Raw genomic sequence first — 18,718 nt, 5'->3', positions numbered from 1 at the left:
CCTATAGAAGCGCTGAGGACAAGCGTCCGCAATATGTCGCATCTTCGCCTTCTGTTCCTGGGCCACTCCTCGAAGAGGCAGAATGTGCACAAGAGGCCAAGTGTCCCGGCGATTCGGAATCTTCCTAAAGTATAATGAAGAAGGTCGACCAATCAATGCAACAGGAAGAACCAACGCCTGTGTTCCCGTTCGCCTCGTCAATTCTTGGAGGAAGGGTGGTTCATACGCGAGGGGCCTCGACGTCACAAACATGGCTCAGCTTTTGTGTAAAAAATGTAAAGTTCTTTTTCCACCTCCTCGTGTGTGTGTGTGTGTGTGTGTGTGTGTGTGTGTGTGTGTGTGTGTGTGTGTGTGTGTGTGTGTGTGTGTGTGTGTGTGTGTGTGTGTGCGTGTGCGTGTGCGTGTGCGTGTGTGTGTGTGTGTGTGTGTGTGTGTGTGTGTGTGTGTGTGTGTGTGTGTGTGTGTGTGTGTGTGTGTGTGTGTGTGTGTGTGTGTGTGTGTGTGTGTGTGTGTGTGTGTGTGTGTGTGTGTGTGTGTGTGTGTGTGTGTGTGTGTGTGTGTGTGTGTGTGTGTGTGTGTGTGTGTGTGTGTGTGTGTTTAAACCAGCCGGCATTCAGTCAGTGGTGGTGTTGTGGTAGGAGCATTCGGCTTGTGAGCGGGAGCTGCTGTGTCCAATCTACAGGGCAGCCTGCGTGTTGTCGTTGATATAATGGGTATACAAGCATTCTCCTGGTGCTCAGTTTATATGGATTGTAATGCTTGGCAAATTAGGGACGCCACCTAGTGATAAAATGGCCCCAGTGGGATTTAACACACTAAGCGGATTTCGATCGAAGGGTCGAGTTCGCCGAAAGCGTAAAAGCTGGAAGGGATATTTCAGTTCGTTTTCTGCGAGCCAGCTGTCATCTAAATTTATTGCACAGTTCGATATACAAGTTACAGTTAAATATTTTTTTCTTCCTCATTGCGTGTATACAACAAGGCACCGCTCATTTCGCTCATGCCTTTCATTGGATTGACGCCTTCTTATGGACAAATAATCCTAATTCCTGTTTACGAGTTCAGTGTACAGATAAAGCAATATTGTTGGCAGAAACAATATTGGGGGTCTATAAAATATTTATTTTATAGACCCCATATAAACCCCCCTGTGCAGCCCATTCTGTAATTAGGTACACAAGCAACCACCAATATTGTCTGAACACTTCACTTTCGTTCCGCTCGAATACATTAAGGTATAGGCAAAAGATAATCAAACATAGGGTTTGTTTGTTTCTTTGTTTGTTTGTTTGTTTGTTTGTTTGTTTGTTTGTTTGTTTGTTTGCTTGCTTGTTTTGCTAGCACTATAAAAGCACGTACGCACCATATTGAGTACTAATTCGCGCTGCAAATACCGCAGTGGAAAGTGCAACTACACATGAAATTGCTAGAAAACATTAATTCCGTGGTACGAAGATAAAAAAATAATGAAAGCACTTCTTCTGTGTGTTATAAAGCACTGTTTCGTTTCGAGTATGATTATAGTGATGGTTATACGTGCAAATTTAAGAATGGAGACTAATAATTTTACTCAATCGCCACCAATATGTTATGACGCTGCAATAACTATTACTGACGGTCAGTAATTTGAAACGTTCGGTAAAAATAACGAGCGGGCACCTAAGTGCTCCCGCTCTGAAACATCACGGTCATCGCGGTCGCGGACAGCAACGAAAGCCTTAGACCTAACAACCACTATGACAAAGACCACCTCCAAGAAACAAACAACTACACGAGAAAGTGTTACGTGCACACAGTCGCAAGGAAACATCGGCTCGGGGGGGAGGGTCTTACTCCGCTCACCGCACGAAGTAGGATTTGCAGTCGGCGCCGGCCACCGTCCCGGATAGCGTCGGAACATCCGGTGCTGACCTACAGTACCAGCAAGCTCGTCGTGGCAGGCAACTCCGCGGGCGCTAGGAATCGCGCTCCCTCAATGTGGTTTTTCAACTGAAAATAGTTCACCAAAAACTACAAAAATATCTGCACGGCACGTCGAAAAGTTCGAACATGCTGCAGCGGAATTAGCATCGCACTGAAGAAAGCATGCCAGGGGTATGCATTGGGTCGCAGGTCGCTCCTGTGCTCAGCGACATTTTTCTATCTAAAGTTGACACTGCATTGGAGCCAGGTTTGGATGCCATCGGTATAGTAGCGTTTCGCTACGTTGATCACTACCTTATTTTCTAGGATAAGGATGGTTTCGATAGTTTGGCGCAAGATGTGTTACGAATGTTCAAAGAGCAAGGTCAGTTCCTGTCTTTTACGTATGAGTTTCCTAAAGATCACCATATACAGTTTCTGGATTTGAACCTGTGCTTTGAAGACAATCACGTGAGTTGGAGTTACAGCCCCAGGTCAGGCAAGCCTCTGCTTAGCTTTGAATCGGACCACTCGAGGTTGGTAAAGGATGGGTTGGCGGTCGCATGCATCAAGTCCGCATTACGTAAATCTTGCCATCACCGTGTTGAAGATGCATTTTCACAACAAATTTCGAAGTTGTTGGCGGCAGGCTTTCCAACTGTTCATCTCGCTCGTCTGTAAGAACGTGTTTTAACACGGTCGAGGAAGATCAAAACGGTGCAGGGTGATGTTGGTGTGGCGACGCGGCGAAAGAAGGTGGCTGCCATACCTTACCTCCACGGCGTTTCTCACCGACTTAAGAAACTGGCGGCAAGGTACGACGTTGACATTGTACTTACAGCGAGAAACAAGATAGGAGGCTTGTGCGCCAGAGTTAGAAAGGGGCTCGACAATGTACCTCATGATAGTTTTCGTTGTGCAGTGTCACATAAGAAAAAGTTCACCACCTGCAGAAAGAATGTGGTCTACCGCGTTCCGCTCAATTGTGGCCGGTGCTACTACGGGCAGACAGGCAGATGTCTAAATGTGCGCCTGACGGAGCACTCTAATTCTCTGGGAGGGAAGGCGAGTTCTAATCTGGCGCTACATGTGCAATCCCGAGAGTGTAAGTCGGAGCATGACCCGTCCCTTTGTGCGCCTGATTTCAATAATACGGGTGTAGTTTACAGCAATGGTAATCAACTCTGCAGAGAGTTGGTTGAAGCATTTTACATTGCTAAAGCCGAGGACAAGTGTGCGGCTAAGGTGTCGGTTAGCTTTCATTATAAGGAATTTGATCTATTAGAAAAGTCGTTAGTTAGGCCTTGACTTTGAATTGGCTTTGAATTTTCTTCTTCATCTTCTTCCCAATTTCCTGCCATTCCACCGCTTGGGTTGTGCGCGAGCTTTTCGGAAGGAGTCTTCGTTGTTTTCTTCTGATCAATAAGCATTCAGTTGCTAGTCCAGCCTTGTCCTGTCCTCTTCTTTCCTGTGTCTCGTCCTTTGGCTGGCTAAGTATGAATTCTAGAAGATTCGATTGCACAGCCGGCTTCCTGACTGACCCACCAAGCTCTAGCTGTTACGGGCGTACCATCACTATGGTGCGCCAGCGCCATGCGTAAAATGAAGAAGTCAACGTGCCCGAATACGAGCCCGCACCACGTGCGTAGGCGCCGAAGAGATTCTTCTGTCCAGCTGCATTGAAATGCCGAAGAGGGTAAGCAAGCTTTCAGAGGAGACAGGCGGAGTGCCTACAACGAGGATGCTGACCAGGTGGCAAGCTAGATTGGCATCCGAAGCAGCGAAAACCAGCGCAGCCTCCGACCAAACCTTGGAGAACAAGCAAGGTGAACCGGTTCTGCAGCAGCCGGCTGGGGGCGAGCGCCGGCAAAAACGGGCAGGCGTTTCACGGTGACTGGTCCATCGCCACCTGCCAGCCATCGGCTCGTATGGCATGATGACGAGGCAATGGAAGAGAACGAGCCAAGGGAGGACCTGCATCCTACGGATCATCACTATGAAGAGGGGCAGGGGGCCACCGGAGTTTCACCACTACCCTCCACTCCTTCAGCAAGCCAGCCTGCGGCCACTCTATTGGATTCGGATGAAGAAGTATTTGTGTTTTCCTCCCCCATCGACATGAGGTCGTACTTCAAGTGGTAAGTCCACTCTGATTTTACTTAGTTTGGGTTTTCGTTCACAGACTGCGGATGGGTATTTGGGTCTCTAAGCGCCCAAAAGATCATAACGTACGTTTATCTCAGTACTCAAATAAAACATGAAAAAGAAAAGCGAGCTCAATCTGCCTACATCTTCGATAAACCCGCCATTGACTCCGACACTTTCCTCACGCCATAAAGCACCAGTTGAACCGTACCAAAACGGGAACCACATTCAACCACACAGGTGTGGCACCAGGACTCAAAGCAAACGAAGCAGCTGTAAAAGCGAGGTTCACCAGAAAGCAGTGATGAGCAGCAATAATAGGGATCGGTCGTAATTTAATATATATTTATTTTTAAAGAAGCGAACGGTACAGCATTAAATACGTTAGGAAATATATCTCTGGCTATGAACTCACTCAATATAACTATTTTAGCGAGGGTCTCCATCTGGATGGTCGCCGCACTCGTCGACCTAATAATGCTTTTGTGTCCCACTGAGAGAGTTTTCCTTCAAATCAGAAATAGTAGCAAAGTTGTGATCATATCTTATTTCATCAAAAAATATTGACTTGTCCGCAACTTTCAGCCAAGTGCACATTAGTATGGTGGAACATGACCGAATATAATGCTCCCTTGAGCCCTTTTCGAGTCTCCTTTTCCGACTTTCATTACCTACATGAGATGGCTGCCTGAACATACATTAGTCGCATATTCGTTGTGTCTGTTTTAGAGGGCGAAAACAGCGCGAAATTCTCCGCGCCATCGGTCCCCACGGCGCAAACGACGTATAGGCAGCCAGACATGCATTGCAAGCCGGAAGGATCCTCGTTTGTGTCCCACTGGCTCCCAGCGTTCGACGAGCAATCGGCACTCCGGCGCCAACGAGCACTCCGGCGCTCGGCGGTGGACGATTAAGAGGCCATAGAGCGGTAAGGTCTCGAATTTGCCTAGACTCGAGCAGCAAAGGGAATACACTAGTAAAAATTGTGGCCCGTTGGCCAGTTAGTGGTCAGAGGGAAAGGTGAACAACTGAGGATGTCGCTTCAGAATATATATCCGGCTTTAATTTTGGGCGATGACTTTAGAGATCGAACATTGAACGATGATCATATTTAGGTAGCACGCAACAGATGTAGTAGGCAGGATATAGCTAATCAGGATAAGAATAAGTTACCCCAGAAAACGGAAAGTCTGATTGAGCGGCGTCAAAGAAAAAAGGCTCCTGACCACAACAAGCAGAATAGAACTGGCAGAATTATCCGAGTAGTAAAAATGCGTGAGGTAACCGACATAACCAGCCAGAGGTAATGTTCAACAGTCTCGAGATGAAACGCCACATTACAGTGCGTAGCGACGCGCTGCATGGCGTAAAGGGATGCATTATTTAGGCCAGACCGCATATCCGGGCCATGACGTGGAAATAACCGAAAGAATAAGAATGGGGTGAAGCGCGTTAGACATGTGCTCTAAGGTCAAAAACAGGTATCAGTATCCTTCAACAGAAAGAAGTATATCAGCTATGTCTCACCGGTACATACCTTCAGGGCAGAAACGTGGAGGCAGCGCCTATATACGTCGCAGTGTACGTAACAGATGAAGTTCTGCAAGGACCAAGAACATGTTGCACAGTGACGCAAGCGCTATTTTTAAGTGCTGGGTTCCCTAATACAGGATGTTAAACGACTTCAGCTGCAAACAGCGGGGTCGAACTCGCATGCCAAGCCACATTCAAAGAATTGCAACTTGGGTACACACGATAACGGTAAGCAAGGCTCTACAGCCTGCCAAAAAGACACTGTCGCCATTCGCAGTGGTGGACGCCACGTAATCGTATACGCCAAAAAGTTCCAAAGCATACGGCAGGTATTGCGCCTCCGTTTACTCGGTGCCGAATTGTCGTCTGTTTTTGCGCCAGATTAGAAGAATGGACCAAAGCATAGACGCGTGAATATAGGCACGAGGCTCTCACCGCCGCTTTCAGAAAACATTATGGAGGGGACTTCAGATCGCCCGCATTTTTTCCTCTGTAGTTACACTTCCATATGTCCACTGCGCGCCAGTATGTTAGTTAAGAGGAGGCTCTCCTGAACTTGGGACATTTTTCACCCCCTTTTTCCCTGCGTTTCCTTGTTCTCAACTTCAGCGGGTCCAGTCTTGTGCATAACAGAGCATCATTGTGCAATAAAGAGCTGGCATTCATTTTCTAATGTCACAATTCGAATTCCGTCTATGTCAAGGCGAGGACGACAGCTGGAACAGAATCAATATATGCGACTTTTCCATGCAGGATGGATCGCACGCCACCTCTGCGGCCCTCGACAGCCACCAGCTATAGCGATACTAAGTTTTTCATTTGATTGCGTGCGAGCTAGTAGGCCATACGGAGGTTAAAGTCACACGAAATGAATGCATCCGATATCGTGGAACAGACTGCTTCCACAAAGGACCCCGGAATAACATGCGTTGGCATCGTGCGTGGCCTGTCCTACAAGGAGCTCCAGCCACTCGATTATTAAGAGTAAAGGCCTCTTGACGCTTGCGAATCGCAGAGGTTGTGCGACCATTATGGTCGAAAGCGACTTTCGCAAATGGTGGCATTGGTCGAAAAGCGACAGTCGCAGGCCAATTGAGCATTGCTGGATTTTCCAGCCTTGGAACTGCTGATCGCAAACCGATAACCAATCAACGGCGCAGTTGAAGTGAACAGAAATCATTTTAGAGCGGGTTTCTCGTTGCTGGCGAATGAGGCCAATTCGAAAAACCAACCTGGAAGTCGTCTTTGCAAGTGTGAGCACCGGTCCACTTGAATGGCTGCCTGGCCTCATGTGAGAGGCTGTCGCGCACCCTTCGCGAATCGCAAGTATGGACATGCCTTCAGTTGCGCAGACTTGGTTTGCGCTATATTCTCGCGTTCTTTCTCTGGGAAAGCAAGCCACCCCATCGCTCCGTTCCAAACTTTAACGTCCCGAAGCCATACATAGGGCCTCTTCACAAGCGCTCGGGACTGATTTGGACCACCTTTTTTTTTTTTTTTTTTTTGTGTGTGTGTGTGTGTGTGTGTGTGTGTGTGTGTGTGTGTGTGTGTGTGTGTGTGTGTGTGTGTGTGTGTGTGTGTGTGTGTGTGTGTGTGTGTGTGTGTGTGTGTGTGTGTGTGTGTGTGTGTGTGTGTGTGTGTGTGTGTGTGTGTGTGTGTGTGTGTGTGTGTGTGTGTGTTTTAACCTGGGCCGACATTGCATAGCACTCGGGCTTTCTTGTGTTTTCTCTCCGCAGAAATACGGCCGCCGCAGCCGGCATTCAACATGCGACATTAGAATCGGCAGTCGTAAGCCAAAGCCACTGTGCCACTGCGGCGAATGGTTGTCATTTTTATGTCGGGATTTCACTTTTGTGTCAAAAAACATAAAACCAACACCGAATTAAATTTTTGAAATTTTATTTTCAACTGAAAAGTTGCCAGTAGTATTATTCAAAAGCGCTCTGTAGCTAGCTGGCTGTCCATTTAGAGTTACACTCAAAGAGGAAAATTAACTATGCGCTTCATTGCTTAATTAAACCAGTTGGTTTTGCGAAGCTGTGTACCGTTGGACTAAGTACCGCGACTATGCGTTTTCAGGCATTGCTCCTGTGTCTTACATGTCTCCACAGTCTGGGAGGCTTTATCACGTTCCTGAGCCAGCGCATCATTTGATCACGGTCATCACCTGCTTATATATAATGGGGAATTGACTAGCTTATGCAAGCTTCTCCAGTGCAAGGACGACACTATAAACTGTGCATAAGCGTCATTAATAACTCTCATGGTCTGGCTACTAAGTCGGTTAAGCGCCATTTCCCTCACGGGCTTAAACGCGCAGGTCACTCGGTGCCCTATGCAGGGCAAAAACTCAGCAATGTAACAAAGTAATTCACCTTTCGGAAACGAACTTCGCCTTGAGCTTTTAAAGGTTACTTCCGTTACTTTTTTGCTGCCGATAGCGCTTGCTTCTATCAAGCACAACCGCAGGTCTATTAACCGTAATTAAGGAATATTTTTGCTGAATTAGTGGCAGATGGAATGCTCATACGGACAGGAAAGCCAAGATAGTTTATACTAGAGGTCCTAGATATATTGAAGCGGGCTATATATAATTATTGCTTGTATCGGACTACCAAAATATCCCATTGAGGCTCCCGTGCAAAAGCATAGGAGTCACGTTCGCGTCTATCGACCTCCCGCTCAGCGGAATATTGGTTATATCGAACTGTGGCCGCGCCTGTGCAAGGTGCGCTTCCCTTAATGGCGCCCAACGACATTTTATTATTATTTTTTTTTTTTGCGCCCATGGCCAGGTCCAGAAGAGGGCAAATACGGGCTGGTTGGTACAGGCTTAAAGGGGCCCACAAACACCTCCCGAGCACTCCTCACAAACTATCTCAGTCGCTAGATTATGCTGCGATACACATTTGAACGCAATAATACACGTCTACGCGCAGTGCAGGTCCCACAATCCCATTCGAAAGTTGGCGCGTTCTTTCCTTCGACTTTTGCCAGTCCTCCTCCTCCTCTGTGCAACGCTGCTACGTGCATGCGTTTTCGAATGACTATTGGTCTGCTTCTTTGCGACGTCACACAGCCACTAAACTATCGCTTATGCCAGAAAAATTGAAATACGTTTAACTTTTAATTATCAGGAAAGAAAATTAGGATGTTCTGTAGACAGAAACATTTTTCCAAAGCTTTTTTTTCCTGCACTTCCGGTCTCGCGCGCGCATGCGCGCATCTTTGCCCTTCGCGCAGGCACCACGGCAATCGCGGCGCGGTCGCAAGCGGCGGTCTCGTTTCAGTTCTTTGCAGCGTACTTGCGGGGCACTTTCCGCCTGTGAATGTTCTCGTTTCTTGTGTCGCCCATGCGAAATGAACTTCGAAGTCGGCTTACAGGTTTACAGCATTAAGTCGGTGCTTTAAATGTCGGGCCCCAATCCACTGCGCCTTACGTAGTGCAGCAAAATTTCGGAGGCAACCGCTGCTCCGTTCCTGTGTTCACCAAACCAAAATACGCACCTCGGATCAAGTCAAGGCGACAACATACGCTGGTAAGTAATGTGTTTACTAGCTTGAACATAGCGCACAGATAAGCGACGGTTTCACAGGTGCAATGAGTTAGTCATTGTTGTGATGCATCATTACTGTGGTGGCTATTACAATCCTACCGTCTTAACCGTTGACTTGATTGCGTGAAACTACTCACGGAGGTTGCATTTTGTCTCGTAGTAAGTTTGTAGGTTATAAACTTTTGCCTTATAGTAAATTACCTAAGACAACTGCGCCTACCTGGCTCGGCCGTGCGCGAACCCGCGGAATCGTGCGCCGGCGTTTGCGGCTTTCGGCCCCGATCCAGGTACAGACTGCGGGTTTGCATTGTACGCAGCAGCAACGAATTAAGCACCCTTACCTAACTTCCTACGAGCAAATAAAGTTTACCGTAATATCAAACCTCCGTGCGCAGTTTCACCACAAACGACTGAGCGGTAGAGCCGGAGAGGTACAAGCCGCCGCGGTAAACGTGTAGTATTAGGATACGCATGCCGTATCTGGCCCTTGCAAGGTTTCACATGACGTGCAGTGATGAGGACGCACCGAATAAACAAAGAAAACGACTTTATTTCGAGATTATTCCGAGAGAATTGCTCTCCTCGGCGAAAAACTGTGCTTTCTTAGTTTTATAACTGACCACCTTGTTGTTTCTTATGCTTGAGCCGGTGTACATTCGAATGTATGTGACACTTTATTATTTTTTTTGTCACCATGTCTTTCTTTTATGTTCTGTGCGTTAAAGATACTCAAAGTGTGTACAAGAGTCAGTGGCAAGTGAATGTAAATACATGTACATTTCTCACACTTTGTTTCCGACACAGCACCTGTCCATATTGCACATTTCTTTTACTTGCTGATCTTTTTTTTTTTCGCTAGCAGATCACTGTAAAAATATGACTGTCTGTCGTCCATGTCAAACAGGGGTAAAAACCTCGTCAAGCTACTGTATTAGTAGCCTTTTGTTCCTACCTTAGCATTTGTTTTTCTGTCGACAGGAGGAAAAAAATCTGAATGAAGTTGATTGAGTCACTCAGCAGTTTAAATTGCCGCTAAGAACACTGTATTATTTCGCGCACATAATAATAATCAGCATAATTACACTGTTGTCTTGTAAACTGTGTAGCTTAACGGATGGGGAACAGCAAGCCCATGAAAAGAGAGATGTTACATGGTCACTTGTGAAGCCGGCTCACTTGAAATTTCCATTTATTCCTAGTTTGGCCTCAAGAAGCTGAAAAACTCTGACTGGCATAATTATTCGCAATCTAGCCTTACACACCTTGAACCCACAGTTGCTCTGCCTTTTTTACTTTTGTTTCAAGCGGCAGCTTTAATATAATACTTGAAAGGCCTGCGAGCGGTGGCACACCATGTGTAGTTGCCGTGATAAGCAAACAGCAACATGTTTTGTGTGCACTTTTGCTTAGCCGCAGCCACAAGGAAAATGCAGAGATATGGGTACAAGATTGCACTCACTCAAACAACAAAAGTCATATGAAACTGCACTCCAGCTATTGTCAGCCGCAGCAAACATATTGAAACAATTTTCTTGGCTCCAGTGGCCAATGCTTTGCGGCGCTGATGCCAGTCTCAAAAGAACTGTGAGTTGAGCTAGTTGGTGCATCATTTTTTAAAAATACACAGCGCAACAAACATAGGACAGGCGAGTAGACGGGAACAGCGCTGACTATCAACTGCATGATTTATTGAAAGAACACTAATATATACAAAAATGCTCAGACAACCAAGTGCGCATGTTTGCAGATAAAACAACATTTCCAGTTTTATCTGCGAACATGCGCACTTGGTTGTCTGAGCATTTTTGTATATATTAGTGTTCTTTCAATAAATCATGCAGTTGATAGTCAGCGCTGTTCCCGTCTACTCGCTTGTCCTATGTTTGTTGGGCTGTGTATTTTTTAAAAATGATGCCAGTCTGTTTAACATTTAGGTTAAGCACACTGACAGTTGTACTGTGTAATGACTAGTCATTGTGAAGAGCAAATCTGTGTCTGTGAGCAGCAATCAGTTCTTCTTTTGACGGTCTTTCATAGGCATCCGTCATAAAGTGACGCTCTGAAGCTGTGCTTGCAGCTGTCTCTCTGTGCGAAGAGCCCTCAGACCGTTTCTCCACATCTTGGAGGAGCTTGTGGACGTACGCTGGATGAAATAGTCATCGAGATTACAACAGTGCACTTAGTTTTTCGTGTAATATTATAAGTAGAACAAACTTTGAACTTACAAAACGTAGGCTGCGTTTTCACTGGAGCGACACTGAAATGTCCTTTCCTTGCTTTTTCCATCTTTACTTTCCAGCGGTCATCTCCTTTTTTTGTCTGTGCCTGGAGCCTTGAGGAATTTTCATTAAAGTGAATTACAGCCAGATGTGACCTATAAAGAAGGTAAATATGAATTAATTTTTCATACTTTGGAAAAAAATGTGTTTCTTGTTGCCTACCAGCAAAATTATACAGAAGAGGCTACCATAAGGAACCATTATGCATTATATCTACAACACTGCAGCAGAAATTGCTTCTGATTTAGCTACTATGTTCAGCGCCTTTAGAATTAAGAATGTGATGCAATGATCTCCAAGCAGCAAAATGAATGTATGACATGGGCTATACAACATCATATCGTGAATCACCTGTGTTCTCCCTGCTGTTGTATTCTAGCGATCATCATTAGTTCTAGTGGTCAAGTGAACCTTGAGCATTCTTGCAGCTTCAATACAGTAGCCTCGGGACATTCGAGATGGTTCTAGAGGGGTCGGAAACTTGCGCTGATAACTTCCAGTTCTTTAAAAACTGCGTTTGTCTTTGGACTGCACGAAGATGAGGAGCACAAAAGAGAGACGAGGTGTTTTTTCAGCCTGCGCTTCATGCTTGTCCTCAACTTCGTTCTTTATGTCATCCCATCTGCCTATTCTAACATAAGAGCAGTGACTTCCAATGAGGACCCTTAGATGGCCTGTGCAGTCTGCAGCTTCCTGTCTCACTTTTTCTATGGAAGGGGATTATAGAATGGCTAGTGCTACCATGCTAACAAATATGTTTTTACGATATTATATGAAGCATTCTTAGAATGTCTTAGAATGTCAGAAGTGTGCACCGCAGTCTCCTTAAAATGTATGAAAACTACCTTTGACATGGCAGCAGTCTTGAGATTCGAAGAGAAAGACACATGATAGGTTCAGCTAATTTTGCAGCAGAGTATTTAATGTCAGGATGGAAGGATTGTGGAAAATTTCTCATTGGGTGCATACTTTGAGCAGGAGTTGGGATTCATTTGACATAGTGGGTGCCCTTTTTTGGCAGATGTCAGAATTGACTCCTGTGAGTCGTAATTGTAAGGTCTCATATTACCTGGCCTGATAACATGATAGCTCCAGATTAACCACTGTACTAAGGGGAGTACTGGTCGTAGTGGCTATTGTAGCATTAACTAAACGCGATCTGCTTAGTTGGGCTACTTATCAAGTTGAAGAATCGAAAGGAGGAAAAGGATATGGTGCGAATGAAGCACAGGCTTTCATAGATGAACTTCTGATTTTTTTTTTTTTACTGAGTTCTATTTCCTCTGTCCTCTGTTCCTTTTACAATGACAATATGATGAACATACATTAAATGCTTCATGCAAGGATTGATTGTTTGCATATGCAATGCAGAAAAGTTGGAATGCGTACTGGCACTGGAGTAAAAAATAATGTCGTATCTTTCTCTTTCATTCAACTTACCTTGCTTGCATCCCATCATCCGAGTATGCAGATTTGGGAGCAAATCTGATGACCAAATTATGAAATGATTCAAGGGAGGATGTTTGGGCTTTAGGGGAGAGTTGTCGAATGTCCTTCAGGAACAGGGAGTTCATGAGAATGCAGTTTAGCTTCCTGAAAGCACATGAATCTGTAAAAAATGAACATATATATATATATATATATATATATATATATATATATATATATATATATATATATATATATAGCATTTAAAGGAGCGAACAGTCTGCGAGTGCAAGGCAAACATTTTTTTTTATGTTTATACTGCTGACATTTACAGGAATTCCTCTTATGATGATTATTGGAATAAAGAGCATTAAATGCAAAGCGGAAGGAAAAACAACGCGCCGACAGTATATATATATATTTGACTGATGAGTTGGTAGTGTTGGTGTGTATTCTAGTCAATCATAGATGCTGAACCTGCTTGCTTACAGCTGCTGCATTGCAGTTGAAAACAGTTTTAGCAACATATTCGTTAAAAGACACCTGGTCTTGTACTGCTATTTTACTGTGACAAGAAATCTAAGAGGTGTTGTTGACCAAACAATTGTCAGTATAAGAAAGTATAGAACATCCCATTGTTTTTGTGTTTCTTACTGGCGTTATAACCAAGCTGCCTCAGTATTAAATTAATCTCGCAGTCTCAGCACTCACATTTACTTTATGTTGTTTCTTCACTTCATTATGGGTTCCTTTCTTGGCTATGTCTTGCTGTAATGTGCGGATGTGTAAAAAGTTTTTTCCGTGAAGTTCTATTTGCATTACCTATCTCTTAAATTTATCATTGGTTGGCAAATGCCACAAGTGTGAGCCGTGCACCTTCCAAACAACATCAAAGTGAAAAACTTTAGAAAAAAAAAACCTATACAAAACAGATTACCTCTGCTCATCCATTGCCTGTTTGCAAGGAGCTAATGCAGGCATTTGCTGTATGGTCTATCATGGCCATCACGCTTATCGCATATGTGGTTCAACAGGCTGCACTACATGCTGATGATCAGGTCATCATTACCCTGGCCCAGGGCAGCAACATAGACTTGTGATTGTCTGGATCCATGGTTCTATTGCTTCACAGCCCTTTGACCTGCTTACAGTATAGAATAATGTTATTACCATGTATTCGCCCTAATTATTAAAGCAAGCAACTGCATGCATCTTTAGTAATGCGCCAAGCATCAAAGTAGTGCTGTATAGGCGATTTGCTGCTCTTGCAATATGTCCAGATAGCTGGGTGGCAGTTTGTAGATAGATGAAATTAAAACCTCATTACATAATAATATATGTCAGCAAATGTACCTCTTCCCCAATGGTTTGCAACGATGAAACATTTTGTAATTCAATTGTTTGTATTATATAATGATTAATTTGATTCTTTTTATATATAGACATGCAAGCAGCACTTGCCAAGGACACTCTTGGTGAGGCTGAAATAAATTTCTCCTAATAATATGCAGAAATTGGCGCCTTTTGTTAAAGACTGCACTGAGACTCGTTAGTTGAGGCCAGGCCCCATGCTCGCACTATTGGGCACTGCAGCTGACTTCACACAGTTAATAGGAATTGCAGCTTGCCAAATTTCGTATCGCAGCATTGCCTTACCTCTCCTATTCTTACCTGTTCCCATTGTAGAATATGGTCAGTCTGAATGATAACAACGTTGTACGTGCAGTACTTGGCGCTGTAGCCCGGGGAGTCGCAACGCCCATCTCCTGCGAGGTCCACTTCCATTCCACCCAGCTGGCTGATGATCTGTACCCGCTGTTCCTGGAAAATCTGGGACAAAAATAAATGTGCATTTGTGAGCCACTTGTAACATTGTGCCGAACTGTGTCACTCGATCGTTGCACTACTGCATGCGCGCGCTGTTTTTTTCTTTTTTTTATTACGCAAGCTTGCCATAAGGCATATTATAAGAACCCGTGCAAATTATTTTCCGTTAGGAACCGGAGAAGGCTCCTGCTCTTATTGCTGTCGGTGAGCCATTTGGAGAAGTCCTCTTCCCTTGTTGCAGTTTATCTCCTCCCCCCCCCACCCCCCCGCTTTTTCCGCAGGAAAAATCTAGTTGTGTATAACTCCTGTCTATGCTCCTGTCAAAACCAACTCTTACACTTCCGATCGGCAGCTGATCGCTTCGGGATAAAGAGGCACAACTTTGAGCGACTAAGCCAGTTCACGCCCAGTTCACGCGAGTGATAACGTTTATTTTGCGATCCTCCCTCCCCCCTTTTTGCTGAAGGGTAAAGCCTCTTGGCACTTTTTTTTTCTGTTTCCATCTCTTCATTCCTGACAGTGTCCCTCCTTTCTTCTCTTTCTTCTTATCAACGCTCATCTCGGTTTCACGTGTTTCTTTCCTGGCTGCCTCGGTTGGTGAACTTGGACGCGGCTCCATTCGCGCGACATTTCAGAGTGCGCTCTGTACAAACACCACATGGCGTAAAAAAAAAGAAAAAAAAATGCTACAGGGCCGGAGTCATGCTGCGATAATAATCGGGCACCGAACAGAGTTTGTTTACTTCCTGTCGGCGCGCGCGTTCTCCGTTGCAGTCAGCTGACGCCGAACCGCGGCTGACAAACTACACCACAGCGCACTACGCAGTCCCCTTCTCCTCATCCCCTTCCTTTTTTTTCCTTTACAATCGATCGTTATCTTTCACGAAGGGGCATCGTATAGTCAAACGCAAGAGGAGCCTAAACACGAAGGTTTCAAGGTTCGGGCGGTTCGGGCAAGGTGCACGAGAGAGTTTCCCCCCGCAACGCCCGGAAGACCGCTCTCTGCGATCTCGATTCTGAATTTCTAAGTCTTTCGCTAACATCTCATGCCCTTGCTGCGGTACGGATATTATGGACCCCGAGCTCGAAAAGCGACTTCGGCGTACCGAGAAGGGACTCGACCCCCATAAGTACACGCCGTTGAAGAATCCGCTGCTGAACCCCGACGATGATAGTATACGGCTTATATGGGTGCATTGGTGCGTGGGGTCGACTAGCGTAACATTAAAAAATAAAATCCCATCGTAAGCTCGCCACTGGTTTATTTTGAGCAGTGTAGTTCACAGTGATCATGACAAATATTGCTATATGCATGCCACAACGCCGAGCAAGATCGCTCGAGTTAAAAAAAAAAAAAAAATATCCACACTACTGTGATAACGCGTCTAAAGCTATTATTATCACAATCTTTTCATTTTACACTTAGCGGCAAGGTTGGAAGAAACAGCGTTGGTACCGCTCTTTCACGCAGACTCAGTCTTGTTGGGATCCCCCAATCGCGAACCACATATCCTGGTAAAGCAAACGTAGGTAAACGCTTTGTTCACCGATGCTGGCTATCCGATGAGCTGTAGCCACTGTTTCCGGAGGTTGGCGTTTTGAAGCACTTGATGCAGAATTTTTTTCCTCCCATCACTAGCAATACCTTCGCAGCCAGGGACTGCACACTGTAACAACCTCCCGCTCATGTCCCGTCAACAACAATTCAGCGCTTCGATAACTGCCTTCGCGAATTCAAGAGAGCGACCAGTCTAGCCCAAAAATGTCCTGCACCCGTCGCGCACACGACGTAACACAAAATCAAAGGTGAGGTCAACGCCAGGGATGTATAGCGTGGCAACAAAACTTGCGAGTTCGTGCCGAAGGGCGATCGGGCGATGACGATGAAGCAGACGACAAGAGACCCCCGGCGGCGCGTCGGCAAGCAAGCGCGAAAGTTGCGGCGTGCGGCGCTAAGCAAAAAAAGTAAAAGTGCAGATGCGTCAGTTGTGACGTGTCAGTGGGCGAGGCCTTGGAGAAGGGCCAGCCTTTGCGTGCGCTAAAAAGTTGAAAAGAGGAGGAAAGCCGCGAAGGCGCAGATATTCAAATTTTGATTGCAAATAACTCTGCTTCCAAATGCCGCATTTAAAAAATTTTTGCGGGAAGGTTATCTTACATCGACATTCTTTCACATACTAGGCATAGGGAAACTGTATTGCTATGGCTGTTTTGGGCCCCTTTAAGAATCGAGTAAAACAGCGCTAGGTAAGACGGGACACGTGAACTACAGACACATGCGCTGTGTCTGTCGTTCACGTGTCCCGTCTTACCTAGCGCTGTTTAATCGATGGCAAGGTCGGTTGCGCAACTTTGGGCGCCTCCTGACAGCGCTGACTCTGCAAAGCCGCTTCATGAGTTGAACGTCCAGTCCGCTTGAAAGCGGCCTTATGTATGGCGTGCTTGTTTTAAACGCGACATTGCTGTTAAGGAGGACAGCCATAGTTCAATCCTTGGGGCGATTTGTGGCGATTTTCGCGTGGCCTACTTCGCTGCTTAACGAAACTGAGAAATCAAGTGTACCCTATTTTAACTGAGGTAATATAGCGTTTATAGTGTGTTAGTAACTGAATTACACGTCTTCTGGTAAGCGGTGTCGTTTCCTAAAGCAGCATCCGCAGCAGCTTTGATGTGAGCCTCAAAGGCACATACGATACGCGGGGTTAGACGCTAGGTTCGATCAGCGTAAGCTTAGACGCTCCTATCCGATTCTAGCAATTATCTAGAACACGTGTTTGCATTTACGGAGCGGCACGAGGAGGTGTGCTCCACATTTGAGTGCCTGGCACAAGGCGACGCTCCACGCGCAGCGCGTGTGAAGTGAAGGACCAGGCAAGCTGGCGGCATTATTCACCACAAGCTGCAGCCTGAGAAACACTCCTGAATTCGGGAGCATACGGTCGTATGGAAAAATGGTGCCCATGCATGTACAAGAGGGTTCACGGCCGTACAGGTTGAAGTATGGCGAGAATCCGGTGGTTGCTTTAGTGCGCAGTTATAAGCATAGGTGACGAATGGGAGAACGCGGTCCCATTTGCAGTGGTCGGAAGCAATATACATTGCCAGTATGTCACCGTGGGTACGGTTGAAACGCTCAACCATGCCATTTGTCTATGGATGGCACTCGGAGGTTGTGCAGTGAACGATTTTCTATTCCCTGCGGCGAGCTTCTACAACTTTAGATAGGAGGGCGGGACTTCTGCTACTCAGTAATTCTTTGGAAGCCCCGCGGCGAAGAATGATACGATGGAGGATGAAGCAGGCAAGGTTGTAGGCTGTAACAGATTGCAAATGCAACATTTTGGCGTAACGTGTGAGATGATCAATCGCAACGATGATCCAGTGATTGCCGATCGATGTTCTAGGAGGAGGGCCGTACATGTCAGCTCCAGCACGCGCAAAGGGCTGGGCGGGGAAGGTCAGCTCCTGCAGAGAAGCGGCAGGCTGGTGAGGTGAGTTTTTTCGGCCCTGACATTCGGGGCAGGACTGTATTAACCCGAAACCATAACGGTACATCCCGCGCCAGTATAGTATCGCTGTCGCAGGTGGTTTAGTCTTCAATAAGGTGGCGTGGGGACACTGGCGATAATTGTGGTAGTGACAAAGCGCAGGTGGGTCGGATTGACAAGCAGCGACTTGCGACCATCCGTGAGGTAATTCCTACGGTAAAGGAGCTCGTCTCTGATGGCGAAATGGGGGCACTGGAGATCGACTAGATAAGAGATCCACGAGTGAAACGATCCATTTGTCTCTGCGTTGCTTGGAAGTCATATCGGTGGGCATGTCGGTGCAATGTAGGACGGATATTGCAGGGGTGGCTTCAGACGGCAGGGTAGAACGTGAGAGGGCATCAGCATCAGCATGTTTATGGCCAGAACGATAGATGACGTTAATGTCGTATTCTTAGAGTCTCAAAGCCCCAAAGGGCGAGTCGACCGGAGGTATCTTACAAAGACGGCAGCCAACAGGTGAAGTGATGAACGCTGACACCTTCAAAAGAGCGCTCATACA

The 18,718-nt window shown here is 46.0% G+C and overlaps 1 long non-coding RNA gene across 1 annotated transcript; it reads left to right on the top strand.

The window, feature by feature from the left end:
• Nucleotides 1-8,866: 8,866 nt before the first annotated feature.
• Nucleotides 8,867-14,790, top strand: LOC146202080 (uncharacterized). Its single transcript, XR_014701964.1, has 3 exons — nucleotides 8,867-9,119; nucleotides 11,437-11,522; nucleotides 14,571-14,790. It is a non-coding gene; the product is annotated as an uncharacterized LOC146202080 (long non-coding RNA).
• Nucleotides 14,791-18,718: the final 3,928 nt, after the last annotated feature.

This window comes from Amblyomma maculatum, chromosome 1, assembly GCF_055883805.1.
Source record: "Amblyomma maculatum isolate TAMU_Amacu chromosome 1, ASM5588380v1, whole genome shotgun sequence".
Lineage (NCBI taxonomy): Eukaryota > Metazoa > Arthropoda > Arachnida > Ixodida > Ixodidae > Amblyomma > Amblyomma maculatum.
This window is presented reverse-complemented; position numbering and strand designations above follow the sequence as displayed.